Here is a 12,436-nt window from a genome sequence, read left to right as displayed (position 1 = left end):
CAGGCCGCAGCTGGAGTACTGCGTCCGGTTCTGGGCGCCACACGTCAAGAGGGATGTGGACAACATGGAGAGGGTCCAGAGGAGGGCCACTCACATGATCATGGGGCAGCAGGGCAGGCCCTATGAGGAGAGGCTACGAGACCTGAACCTGTTCAGCCTCCATAAGGGAAGGCTGAGGGGGATCTAGTGGCCTGTTACAAACTAGTCAGAGGGGACCAGCAGGCATTGGGGGTTCCCCCAAGCACTACCAGGAGTGACTAGAAATAACGGTTACAAGCTGGCAGAGCGTAAATTCAGATTAGACATCAGGAGGTGCTACTTCACTGTCAGGGCGGCTAGGATCTGGAACCAACTTCCAAGAGAAGTGGTGCTGGCTTCTACCTGGGAGTCTTTAAGACAAGGCTAGACGAACACCTTGCTGGGGTCATTTGACCCCAGTACTTATTTCTGCCATGGCAGGGGGTCGGACTTGATGATCTGCTCAGGTCCCTTCTGACCCTACTAACTATGAAACAATGAAGTGTTATATCACTATTCTGTAATATTGCTACAGACACAGTTAAAAAGTGTACAAATGCTTCAACACAGCCCCCCCCACTCCACCCCTGCTCTCCCAACTAGCAACCCAGCATCTTTAGCTTTAATGCTTACCTGCCTTCCTCTTTTCCCCTCTTCCCTCTCCCAGAATGAGACTATTAAAATTTTGCCCTGCTTCCCCTCAAATGGAATGAGCGCTCTGATTGGAACTAATTTGTTTTCACTGTGCATATATGAAAAAAATATTTGGAACACGGAGCTTGGGATCAGTACTTCCCTATGTACTTTGCAAGTGTACCCAGCATTCAGAAAAGTTGAGTATTAAGTGGGGAGCCAGCCTGAGCAGTCATGGATCAATGGCTCCCTGGATCCACTGACAAGACATGCATTCCTGAATCTGTAGAAGGAAAAGGGGGCCCCACTGTTGTTTTGTATCTCATAGGAGAAGATTCCTTTCTCAGCCTCCATAGAAACCTCCATAGAAACATATCACACAATTGGCCCACTGAGCCAGATCTTCAGCTTTTGTAAATCATCATAGCTCAGCCAAAGTCAGGGAAGCTGTGACTGTTTACGTTACCTGAGGATCTAGTCTATTTATTCTTGCTGTAAGGTGGGGTGAAGATATGGCAATTTGGAAATAGGTTGGTCCTATGGCTGAGTTTTAACTGTGTCATTGTATGACATTATAGCATGTTAGAAAGAATTATGCTTGGGGGACTGTTTCTGTTTCATCAGATTGTATAATGGAAATACAGAATAAAATTGAGGGTTGATAGAAGACACAAAAATAAAAATCTACTAATTCAGGACTATCAGAAGTAATGATATCTAAACACCTTAACCTCGAACTCATTAGTCTCACATATCTCAATCAATATGGATCCTCTCAGAAATCAATTTTCAGCCGCAAATATGATTGTTAAATAATTCACAAGTTACAGGCCTTCGGGCAAGAAGAGGTTAGAGAAGTAGAAGGAAAGTGGTGATCTCAACCTCAGATGTGATTTCAATTAAAAGAAGAGAGCATCTGTAAAATATAATTTTATGTCTGAGGCATCAGTCCATTGTTTAAAGAAGAAAAAAAATTATACATGTACATTATACTCTTCTGTAGTGTGATATTTTAAAAACATTTATTCTTTACATATTAACCTAAAAAGAGATGGTGAATTGGTTATCAGGGAATATTTCATATTAAAAACTGAACAGGTATTAAGCATGTCTTAGCAAAAATAATGACACAAAAATACCTTTATCAACCTGTTTTTAAACAAAGGATTTAGAATTTGTGACTGAACTTTTGTTTTTCTTCTGTTATCTCCCATATAATTTTATATCAGGTATTATCAAGAGACTCAAGAAGATACTAGTTTGGCTATGTGATAGATTCTGCAATATAGCAATTTTATGGGTATTAAAAGTGAGGCTAGGGAAGGCTTCTTATTTAGAGTTTATAAAGGGACCAGATCCTGTTACAAGGCCCTTGTCCAAGGCATAACAAAAAGACTCCCATCGATTTAATAGGTCATGGATCAGGCCTTAACTACCCTGTGCAATTTTAGGATAATAGCATTAAAGTTAGTGTCATTTTATCATTGTTAAACTGGTATAAATTATTGAGATTCAGACCCTACATCTTAAAAATTCTTTTATTATGCCTGTAGATGCAAATGATAGTTTTAACAATTTTTTAAAATTATTATTTTATTCAAAATTATTTACTATTTTAATTATCTCTGCACTAGACAATTATTTCAAGTAATTGTAATGACACATTATAATCTGACGTTATCTGAATTCTCTCAGGGATTTTTCAACGTACATGATTTGGATAAATATCAAACACTCCAAATGCATTTGAATTCAGCCCAGGTCAGTAATGACCAAAAGGTATTACTGTCTGAAGGCTCTCCAGTGACTTAGTCAAATGAGCTGGTGAGCTCATTCCAGTTCTGAAGGCACTCGTGTACTCTAATGACGGATGCCAGTATAATGGCTTGAATAGATAGCTTCTGACTGAAAAAGCTTCCGTGTAACAATGCCCAACTGGCACTTATTGGCCCTCTCTATAAACTTAACTACTTTCTTGCCCTTTGAAGTGGTCTCTCCAGGTCCGGGATAAGGTAGTGCAGTATTGGGGGAACATTTTGTGGTGAACCTTGGATTGTTGCCTGTTCTGTTCTTGAACTGCAAAAGGCTTCATTCATTCATTCTTTAGGACTGTAAGTCTGCTACCTTTCACCTTCACTAAATTTAAGGTTCAAAAAGAAGAAAGATCTCCCTTGTAAAAAAATAGTGGACTATTCACTCAAGAGTAACGGTAGGCATGGGTTTAAGTCATAGATTTATCTTGCCCTTATAAGAAAAGTCATGTAGATTTAGCTGAAACATCCTCTACATTTTAATAGAGAATTTTCTCTTACGGAATTCTATAAGATGATTGAAAACACTTATAGAAAGGATATAATTCTCTCTTAACATTTATGAGTCTTTTAACAAGGAAAAAAATTGTTGGTTTCTTTTCGGTTGCAGTCTATGCGACTTCTCCATAGGAGTTGAAATGAGAATGAGGGCACTGGTCTTCATGCATGTGGATAATGATTATGTTATGGCCAATAGTGAAAGGTAGCACATTATTGCTGGCACAAAGAAAGGTAATATTAATGGATAAAATGGTGATTAATTTGTTCCATAGTGACAGGAAAGATGACTGACAGGTTATCTATTCTTGGACTGCTTTGGAAAGAGTACTACTGGGTGGAAATATTCTTGTGTTTTCTTTTTGGTTGCAAAAAGATGGGGACGGGGCAGAGACATAGTATTTTCATCATACTGCAAATGATTTAGAACCAACCTTAATAAATATGATGAGTTTTAGAATTCAATCAAAAACAGGCTATTATAAGAGTAATATATATTTTGCTCTTCTTTTCTAAATCTGGGTCTGCGTTGAATGAACTTTCTTTTAAAAATATATTGTGGAATGTGATTAGTGGCAAATGTCAGTGAAATTTATTGTACTATTAAAATCCTATTGGGTCTTTGTTTATAAAATGTATTTTCCTATATTTGAGGTTTAGGGAGGCTTGATAATGAGGCTGTGAAGATTCATAGCCCCTTTTCTGCAGCTTAATTTAGGCTCTATATCAAATATGTAAAATAACATTATATCTTGCTGCAGCCCATGTGTGTGATACATTTTTGTATTATTTCCCTGCCAATGTTATTTCATTTATAAATGCAGAGCTAGTAAATGGTGACAAACTGACAAAAGCTTAGTGTTCTGTTATTTCTTAGGCTAGTACAGTAGCTGCAAACATAGGAGGTGTTCTGTTCAGTTTCCCATATATTCGTTTAAGGGATTTACCTGTTTATGTGCACTCATGCATGCACACATACATGCGTGTCCACTAAAGTAGGCTAAATACTTGATGCCCGATTAATAGTGGAATGGTTCCCTGTAAGATGCAGGTAAGAAGATTTTCCAAGGCCCAACTTGAAATAACTATCTTCTGACCTTTGAAACCCTCTACCTCCTGTGTTGGGATGCTAAAATAAATTTTCCTTTTCAAAAGTGCTGTGGTCTTAAGTAGCATTGTCCCCAGAAGGAGTAGTGACATTATCTAAACTGAAGTTATGGAAGCATTACTAAGGAATATTTATTTTGCATAAGGGTGCAAGTTGATGAATTTCTGGTGGTGATGAAGATGATGATAAGTTTTCTTGATCTTTATAGAGTTGATATGACCTGAGACAAAGGCTTAAACCTGCAAGTCACTGAACACCTCCTGTGAGGTGCTGAGATCCATCAACTCTCAGTGAAGTCAGAACCTGGATCAGTTTCCAAATGATTTCAGTCATTTGCACTGATATTGTGTGTCTCTTCAAGAGAAAACCTAAGGTGTGTGATTTATGGAAAGACCAAGCATTGCTCTTTTCCATGGTTCAGCTAGAACCTTGTATTCCTGTCTTGTCTGTAAACAGTGCAGTATTTACCTCTTAGCACTCAAATAGCACTTTTTAATGCCCTCAGATAAACAAGTGAAAGGGGGCAACACTTGGGTGTCTGAAGGTAGACCGTGCTTATAGTATGGAGATATCATTTGTTATTGAAACTTGTGACCATCTTCTAAATAGAGGGTGGAAAGTAGTTTTCTAGAATGAGGAAGAAGAAAGAATGAGGGAATATCAACCCTTATTATAGACATATTTTATCTAACACATTTGAAGCAACAAAGCAATGGTGTTACTTCAGGTTTACACTTTAATTGAAATCAGAATTCTACGTCAAGGATCTACATGCAAACTGATTAAATTAATTGTCAGTCAAATGAGAATTTAAAAAAATCAACAACCAAATTGGCATCAGTGGAGTTGTATATATTAAATCAGTCTAGTTCTTATTCTGTATTCAAGCCCAAAGTCCTCGAAAGTGAAAATTGTCATTGTCAAATATATGTTTTGTTTTCTTAGCACTAGTTAAGAGGTAATTTATGAGATTATTAGTCCCTGATGTCTGTACTACAAACCCTATTCAGTGTTTCATTTTGATAGAAATTTTATATAATAGTGTAAGTTCCTTGAGTGTTATTCAGTTGCCTTTTCTGGCTACAGACAATTCATTTATTTATTCAGGAAAACAAATCTTTGTAACTGGGCTTTCCTTTTCAGAAATGTCTTGGGAAGTCAACAGAACAAAGCCCTGTTAATTGTTCCCTATTCAAGATGCATAACATGATGTTATAATACTGCAACAATATTCATTAGACAAAACAGTTGCAATAATTATCTTATAAAAAGTCAGACAGGGTAATTTCTTTTAAAATGAGAATAATCTCTAGAGAAGATTCTGCTGTAGTTTTGTTTGTGTTTGTTTATTTTTGGCCAAATGATTTTTAATAGCAATTACTGAAGTGTCAATGACCTTTGGGTTCAATTGAATTAGAAAACTTAAATGGAGTTTAACCATTACTGATCTTTGTTGCCTTAGGTTTAACGTAATGGGGCCCTGCAGTAATGCCATCTATACCAGTTTCCTGCTGAAGCTATGGTGGGTCAGTAGGGGTCACTCCTGCTCTGAGCCACTGTACTCACTGCACCTGACCACCTTCCAAGCTCTGCATGTCACCCCTGGGGTGCCTACGACTGGCTGACCCCCTTCCTGGAGCACACCCACAAGCCTGGAATAATCGCTGCCACCACCCAGTGTCTGGTCATTGCCTAGGCCTTGTGCCCCCCAGAGTACACAGGCCTTACAGGCTTAGGGGGTGCTTGACCCAGTGCGAGATCTTGGGCTGCTTCCTTTAATGTGAAAGTAACCTCCCTTAGTCAGCCAAGCCAAGGGAATAAACAAGTGTGCCCTATCCCTCTGAAGCATGTACCTCAAAGCTTGTTATAGTGGATAGCTTTATTGGGTAGAAGGAGTAGGCTTGGGGAGGCGTACAAGTCAGAGAAGTATTGAAAGAATACCCTGAGCAAACATAACTGGCCTGATGGGCATTTAATACGCTTCAAAATTACTGTAAGCTACCTTTCTAGTTCAGTTTCTGGTAATTTACTCACTTCAGCATCCCAGAAGAGGGTGAGGATTGCAGAGGTTCAAGTTGCTGTGTAGAAGTCCAAACATGGCTCTCCTCCCACCCCCAAGATGGAGGGACCCTTAAATAACCTTTCTGACCTCATCCCTAGGACTCAACCATAAGCCAGTATCCCCAGACCACGGCTGATGCTGGTCGGTCAGTTTAAAAAACATCAGCACCCTCAGGTGAGAGTTTAGGGTTACGCAAGAGAGGGGACGAGCAAGTCCTGTCCCCCCTCAGCAATTTGCAACCCTGTTACCATGGAGACCAGGTGCATCCACCAGCCAGAGTTTGTAACCAGGTTTGGGCTGTAGCCCTGCATCAGTGAAACAGGCAGGCAGGGAAGTTTATTCCTCCATAGAAGCCATGTATAAATCAGAGGTGCTGCCAAGTACTACATAAAGCTCCAGAAATTGATAGAGACAGGTTTTGTCTTCTGGGGGCTTTTGAGGGATATTCTGAACTTGATGCTGGAAGTTTTGGTTCTTTTAGATGTCATTTTTTTCCGTTGTGTCGAAGCAGCCACTGCCATGGTAAAGGTAGTTTGCTGAGGTAGAGAAAATCCACCTAAGAACTTTTTAATCCTTCTGTATGCTGCCTCTATGCTACTATGGGGTTGAATCCAAGATCTTGTGTCTGTGAGACATGAAATTTATTGCAGACACAAATAAAGAACTTACCTAATAGCTGGAATGACCTAAGCATTGCTGAAGTAGAATAATAATAACTGTTGGACATTTTCAGAGTGATAAATTAAAAACTGGGATTGTTCCTAGCAAGTCAAGTTTCTTCTTCATTAGGTGTTCCAATGTGGTTTCCTAAGAAGACCAAAAGCACTATAAGATTAATTCCATATTAGAGTGCAGCTGCACTGATCTTTCTAATTTCATTATCCTTAAGTATTATAGAGTACAATTAAAAATGCAGCTCTGGAATACTTATGAAGAAGGACATGATCCATGATTCTTTCTTCACCATTCCAATCATGGGATAGTAGCCTAAATTACTTTTCATAAAATACCAATGTATTGTTCTTTTGAGTTATATATGGTTTTAATTTTACTTCAATTGGAAGGGGACACTAGATAGCAAACACAGGTCACAGAAACAGACAAAAAGCCCAAGGGTCCAATTTGTATAGTCGCTTATTCAAACACATGAACATTTTTTTACCCAGAAGAAAGGTCCCACTGAAGTTTATAGTACTTACTGTATGCATTAGGACGGCCTATACAAGCAAAGGTTTACAAGGTAGGGATATATATCTTAATGTGGTGTCATTTCTTGATATGGCACTGGCATTTTTACTTTTTCTTCTTTCTAATTTTATGGCTTCTTTTTTTTCTTGCCAGAAAAAGGTTGTTACATCATTAATGTTGGAGCATCTTAGTGCTTTTAATACATGAATTATATCTGGAAAAGCATGGAGATGTATTTATTTACTTATAATTTAAATAAAAAAAATTTAAAATTAGGTATAAAAGAATCTTTTAAGTTATATTTGTATAATTTTAAAATAAATTTGGCATATTTTTCTGTTTGGTAACTGAAGCCTTTATCCTTACAGTGAGACCATACTTCTTTTAATGACAATGCTATTACGTCACCAGTCCTGGAACAGTGGAGTCAGAAATTAATTAAGGGACAAAATGATTATAGTCGAGAAAACAGAAGACTAAATAATGCAGAGACTAAGGGCTATAAATAGTTCCACTGGGTCCCATTCATATCTCTGGCACTCGTGTAAATGCAAAATAACTCCAATGAAGTCATCAGAATAACTGACAGTAAAATGTAGGTAAGATAGAAGCACTCATATGTGAATAAAGTAAGCAGGATTTTGCCCTAAAGATTCATTAAAATTTGAATGTCGATAGGATGAGGAGGAAATGAAAAGATCGGGCCAAAGTCTGCTTTTATTTACATCACTGCAATCCCATGAAGTCAGCTGTGGGCAGAATTTCATCCAACATTGGCACAGACTAACTTCAGGGTTTCTTAAACTTGTTTTAGTGTGTGCGGCAGGCCAAAAATATCAATAAATAGAATATGTTTCCAAAAAAATCCAGCAAACCTTGGAAAGTCTCCTTTGTAGTACAAGAAATGTTGGGGTAGAAAACGGGGGTGGTGGGTTACATAAATGAGAGCAGGTGCGGTGGTGCAGAGGTAACTATTCAGCATATGTAAGTGCAGTTGGAAAATCATTGTCTTGCAGAGAATACTTGAAATTGGTCCCTAATGGCCTTGGTTTTTGTCATATGGTCCTGATTATCAGGCTAAAATTGCATTGCCAATGCCTTTAGTGTGAACGAGATGGATGAATAATTATTACGTGCACTGAATACCTTTCTGCAAGGAGGAACCAGGACATCCCCTGGTCACCGTAGCTACCATTTCACCCTGCTGTCAGGAAAACTATAAGTGGCCAATTCATCACCTCCTTATTTCTTCAGACAAATAGATAATATACACAGATAACCACACAAAAAATGGGCAGTGTAAAATCCAAAATTGTGAGCAACAACTCTCTCTTGGATTACAGATTAAGGGGAAACAGATCCATGTTGCTGTATTGCATTTCTGAAGATGTCACTGTGTCTTCATATGCATATAAACCCCACTGGAAGATTTAGGAGTGAAAAAATTTCTAACCTAAATACATGCAAGCTAGCCAAAAAAGTGTGTGTGTGGACTAGTGTACCTTTCAGATATAATTTACACTCCTTATGTCTCTCTCAGCGAGAAGGAATATTGGACCCCCTCCTGCTCCTCTTTTACTACATTTTGCTCTGTTATGCGTTACAGCTGTGGGTTCCAGTAATGAGGTTAAACAACAATCTTGCTGTTAGCACTAAGAATAATTCTCTGTGTTATTGCAAGAGTTTACCCCATCCCCCAACTACCCCACAATGGAAAGAAAATGTGCTTGCAGGATCAGAGATGATAAGGTTCAGAACCACTCTAAGATCCATGACCATGACCACACTGCTCATTCATCACCAGAATATTTATTGTAAATCATGGCCTTGTGTAGCTGCTGCTTACCCACTATGCAGTCCTTTGCAATATTGGCAATTAGTTATGAGGGCCACTGGCTTCTAAACACGGTACCTTGAACTTCAGTGCAAACACAAATAGAACACAACAAATTGCACTCCTTGTTAGAGCATGCTGAATGTCTGATCAGGAAGATTATTTCCAGAGAGGGCACAAGCTTTTCAGAGCGAGATTTTCAGTGTCTGAAGGTTTCCTGATTAATTGCTTGATGCCATTTGCCACTAAAACCCTAATGAGGTGCCTAAAAACAGTTTTGATTAAATAATCAGACAGTCATCCCCAACTATTCGGATCTACTGATTATCTTTTACCAGCTGTTTTAGCTGTGGCTACCCATGCTGGATTTGACGAATAAGTAAATAAATAAATAAATAAATGCTAAACTAGGCGCACGTATTTTACATTTAAAGAAAATCAAGAAAGGATGGCAAAAATATATTTAAGAAAATGGTTTTATCTGTAATTACTTATCCATCCATCCACAGGTTTTTGCATTTTTTTTATCAACATTTCACTGAGTCTATTCCACTCATGAATGCACATTTACCTTTTCAGCTACACCCATTTTACAGGTAGGTACATTGAGATGGAGAGGTCTACAGCAAAATAGGCGTGTGTTTTGTTTTTTTTTTAAACTTGGCTTGGTTAACATGGGTTAAAATGGTGATGAAGAGAAGGGAACCTCGATATTATTAACTCAGGTATTAACTTGAGTTCAAACTTATTGCTAACTGCGTGTTGAACTCAAAGCTGCTAATCTAAGTTAAACTGTCATCTAGTCTTCATTGCTATTTTAGCCAAATTAGCTAACTCAGAATAGCCAGACTAAATTAAGAACACACATTTAAAACAGTGTAGATTTATCACCCAGAAGTTGAACGATCTTCTAAAAGTAAGTGAATGTGAAAGTTCTGCTCCTTATTTTGCTGTCCTCATTATCAAATCCTCTCTGTGCAGGTTAAACATATGGTGCCAAATTCACTCCCAGTTCAACAAGTGAATTGCTTCAGGAAAAGGCTGTGGCTCTAGGCCAAGCAGTAGTAAAGCCCTTTCCCTTCCCACCATGAGATACACACTTGTGTATATAGCAAGGCTGTTGTTGTATTTAAAGATTCTGTTGATGTAAAAATATGAGATGAAACCTACATAGTTTGTGATGTCCAATGGCCTGCTTTTAACTTTCCTTTCTAATTGAAAAAGCTAAATCGATTGCATCATATGAATCCTGATTTAGCTTTTAAAATAAGAAGTGAAAGCTAAAAATGGCTCAGTCACATGATTGAAATGCTATCACAAGCTAGTGAAATCAATAACCAAAAAAAATGAAAAGTTCTTGAGTGACAGGTTAAAAATGGGAAATTTAAATATATCTCTGTTGCCAGATTCTGCTTCATTGTGTGTTGCTTAAAGCACATTTTGACAGCCTGTTTTTAAGCAGTCCAGAAGGTGATTTATTAGTAACAGTGAATTTGTGTTTATGTTCCAAATTGTAAACTACATTTATAGCAATATATCTGTACTAAGGTATTAATGTTAGAAGTGCTACCTAAGCTTAACTTTACTGCTGTAACTCAAAATATAGTTTATAGTGCTATAAATAGTAACATCAGTATTGATACTTGCTGCATCATCTGTGTCCCTGGGAAACTCTGTCTCATACTAAATGAAAATTTAGGTAGCTGATACAACATAAAATGTAACCGTAAACACCAACAATATTTCATAGTTCTTATGACTGAGGCTTTATTGTATTTAAATACTAGGTGGCACAATGAAATTTTCGTATTTCAAAATAATGTTTGTAGGGGTTATTAGGTGGTGGAGAGTTGTTTGTCAGTAATTTCTTGCTAACAGTTTACATGACTATAATACATGATAATATGCACTATTGTATACATTGTCTGATATTTAGTATGGCCTGATTATTCATGACACACTTGCAACTTCATACAGGATCCCATCTTGCAAGATTGTATGGGTGCCTTGCACGCTACTTCTGTACATTGAACTATCTGGAGTCCAATGGAATTGGAAACATTTCAGTGTTTAAATTCCCTTTTAGAACTGGGTCCTTCATAATTTTTGAGAGGGTCCAGAGAAGAGCCACCAGTATGATCAGGGACTTGCAAGACAAGCCATATGTGGAGAGGCTGAGGGACTTGGGCCTCTTAGCCTACAGAAGAGAAGGCTGAGAGGGGACTTGATAGCAGCTTACAGCTACATCAGGGGAGTACATCAAGAACTCAGTGGGGAAGACCAGAAGCAACGGATACAAACTCCTGGAGAGCCACTTCAGGCTCAATTCCAGGAAAAACTCTTTCACAGTCATGGTGTCCAGACTGTAGAATAGGCTCCCTCCAGTGGTGGTGCAATTGTCTACCCTGGAAATTTTCAAAAGGAGACTGGACAGTCACCTCCCTGGGGTCACTTGGCCCCAGTTGTCTTTTCCTGCCTAGTGCAGAGGGACTGGACCTGATGATCTACAAGGTCCCTTCCAGCCCCTAACAATCTATGAATCTATGAATTTTTGAGTTATGTGGTTATCCCTAATTTATGAAAAATAAAATGTGTTCTGTAGCCTGCAGCTAGATAGTCTGTCTCACATACAAATCCGCACACATACTGTGATGATGCTATTTTTATATGCTGTTGTATGGGGGGACCTGAATAACTCATTCATATCTTATAGATTATGTGGTCACCACAAGTACAAACAAATTACACTATTTTACACTGGAACATCGTTCCTGTAACATTTATGTAAGATGTATATGTGTTATCATGTATATGATAACATTTTACACACACTGACATCTTGGATTTTAAGTTGTTAGTCCCAAAGTCACAGAACAAATCTGTGACATCTGAAAACAGAGCCTGGGACCCTTGAATTTCTAATTCCTGCTTTTATTATTAGTTTAATCAATTATATTGAGCCAAATTCTGCCCTCAGATGTACTTTTATAGACCTCCTTGAGAGCTGAATTAATTGAATAATATTTGTATGGATCCATGGACTGAGCTGGCAACATTTTTTTGGCAAATAGTAAGTTTCTAAAAAGCTCATGGTTTAGATGATATCAAAATTTTAAGTGAATTCAATCCAAATTTGTTATATTTTCAGGTGGAAAAAGAGGTATAGGGCTGGATTTCACAGTGGTCGTGGTGACTTTTGGTCCCTTTTCCACAAGGATGTAGGAAGTCCAGATTTAAGTCCCCGCTCTGTCTCATGGATTTTAACCCAAATCTACTACCTTCCT

At 38.1% G+C, this 12,436-nt stretch overlaps 1 protein-coding gene and 1 long non-coding RNA gene across 5 annotated transcripts in view; one reads left to right on the top strand and one right to left on the bottom strand.

Moving 5' to 3' along the window:
- The window catches only part of ESRRG (estrogen related receptor gamma), a 617,448-nt gene that overhangs the window by 140,723 nt on the left and 464,289 nt on the right, over nucleotides 1–12,436 (top strand). The window lies entirely within an intron of this gene.
- On the bottom strand, nucleotides 6,051–11,465 carry LOC109296857. The gene is made up of 3 exons (XR_002097081.1): nucleotides 11,454–11,465; nucleotides 8,642–8,647; nucleotides 6,051–6,173 (listed from the first exon to the last, which is right to left on the bottom strand). It is a non-coding gene; the product is annotated as an uncharacterized LOC109296857 (long non-coding RNA).

This window comes from Gavialis gangeticus, unplaced genomic scaffold (assembly GCF_001723915.1).
Source record: "Gavialis gangeticus isolate Ggan-Ray unplaced genomic scaffold, GavGan_comp1, whole genome shotgun sequence".
In the NCBI taxonomy this organism is placed as follows: domain Eukaryota; kingdom Metazoa; phylum Chordata; order Crocodylia; family Gavialidae; genus Gavialis; species Gavialis gangeticus.
This window is presented reverse-complemented; position numbering and strand designations above follow the sequence as displayed.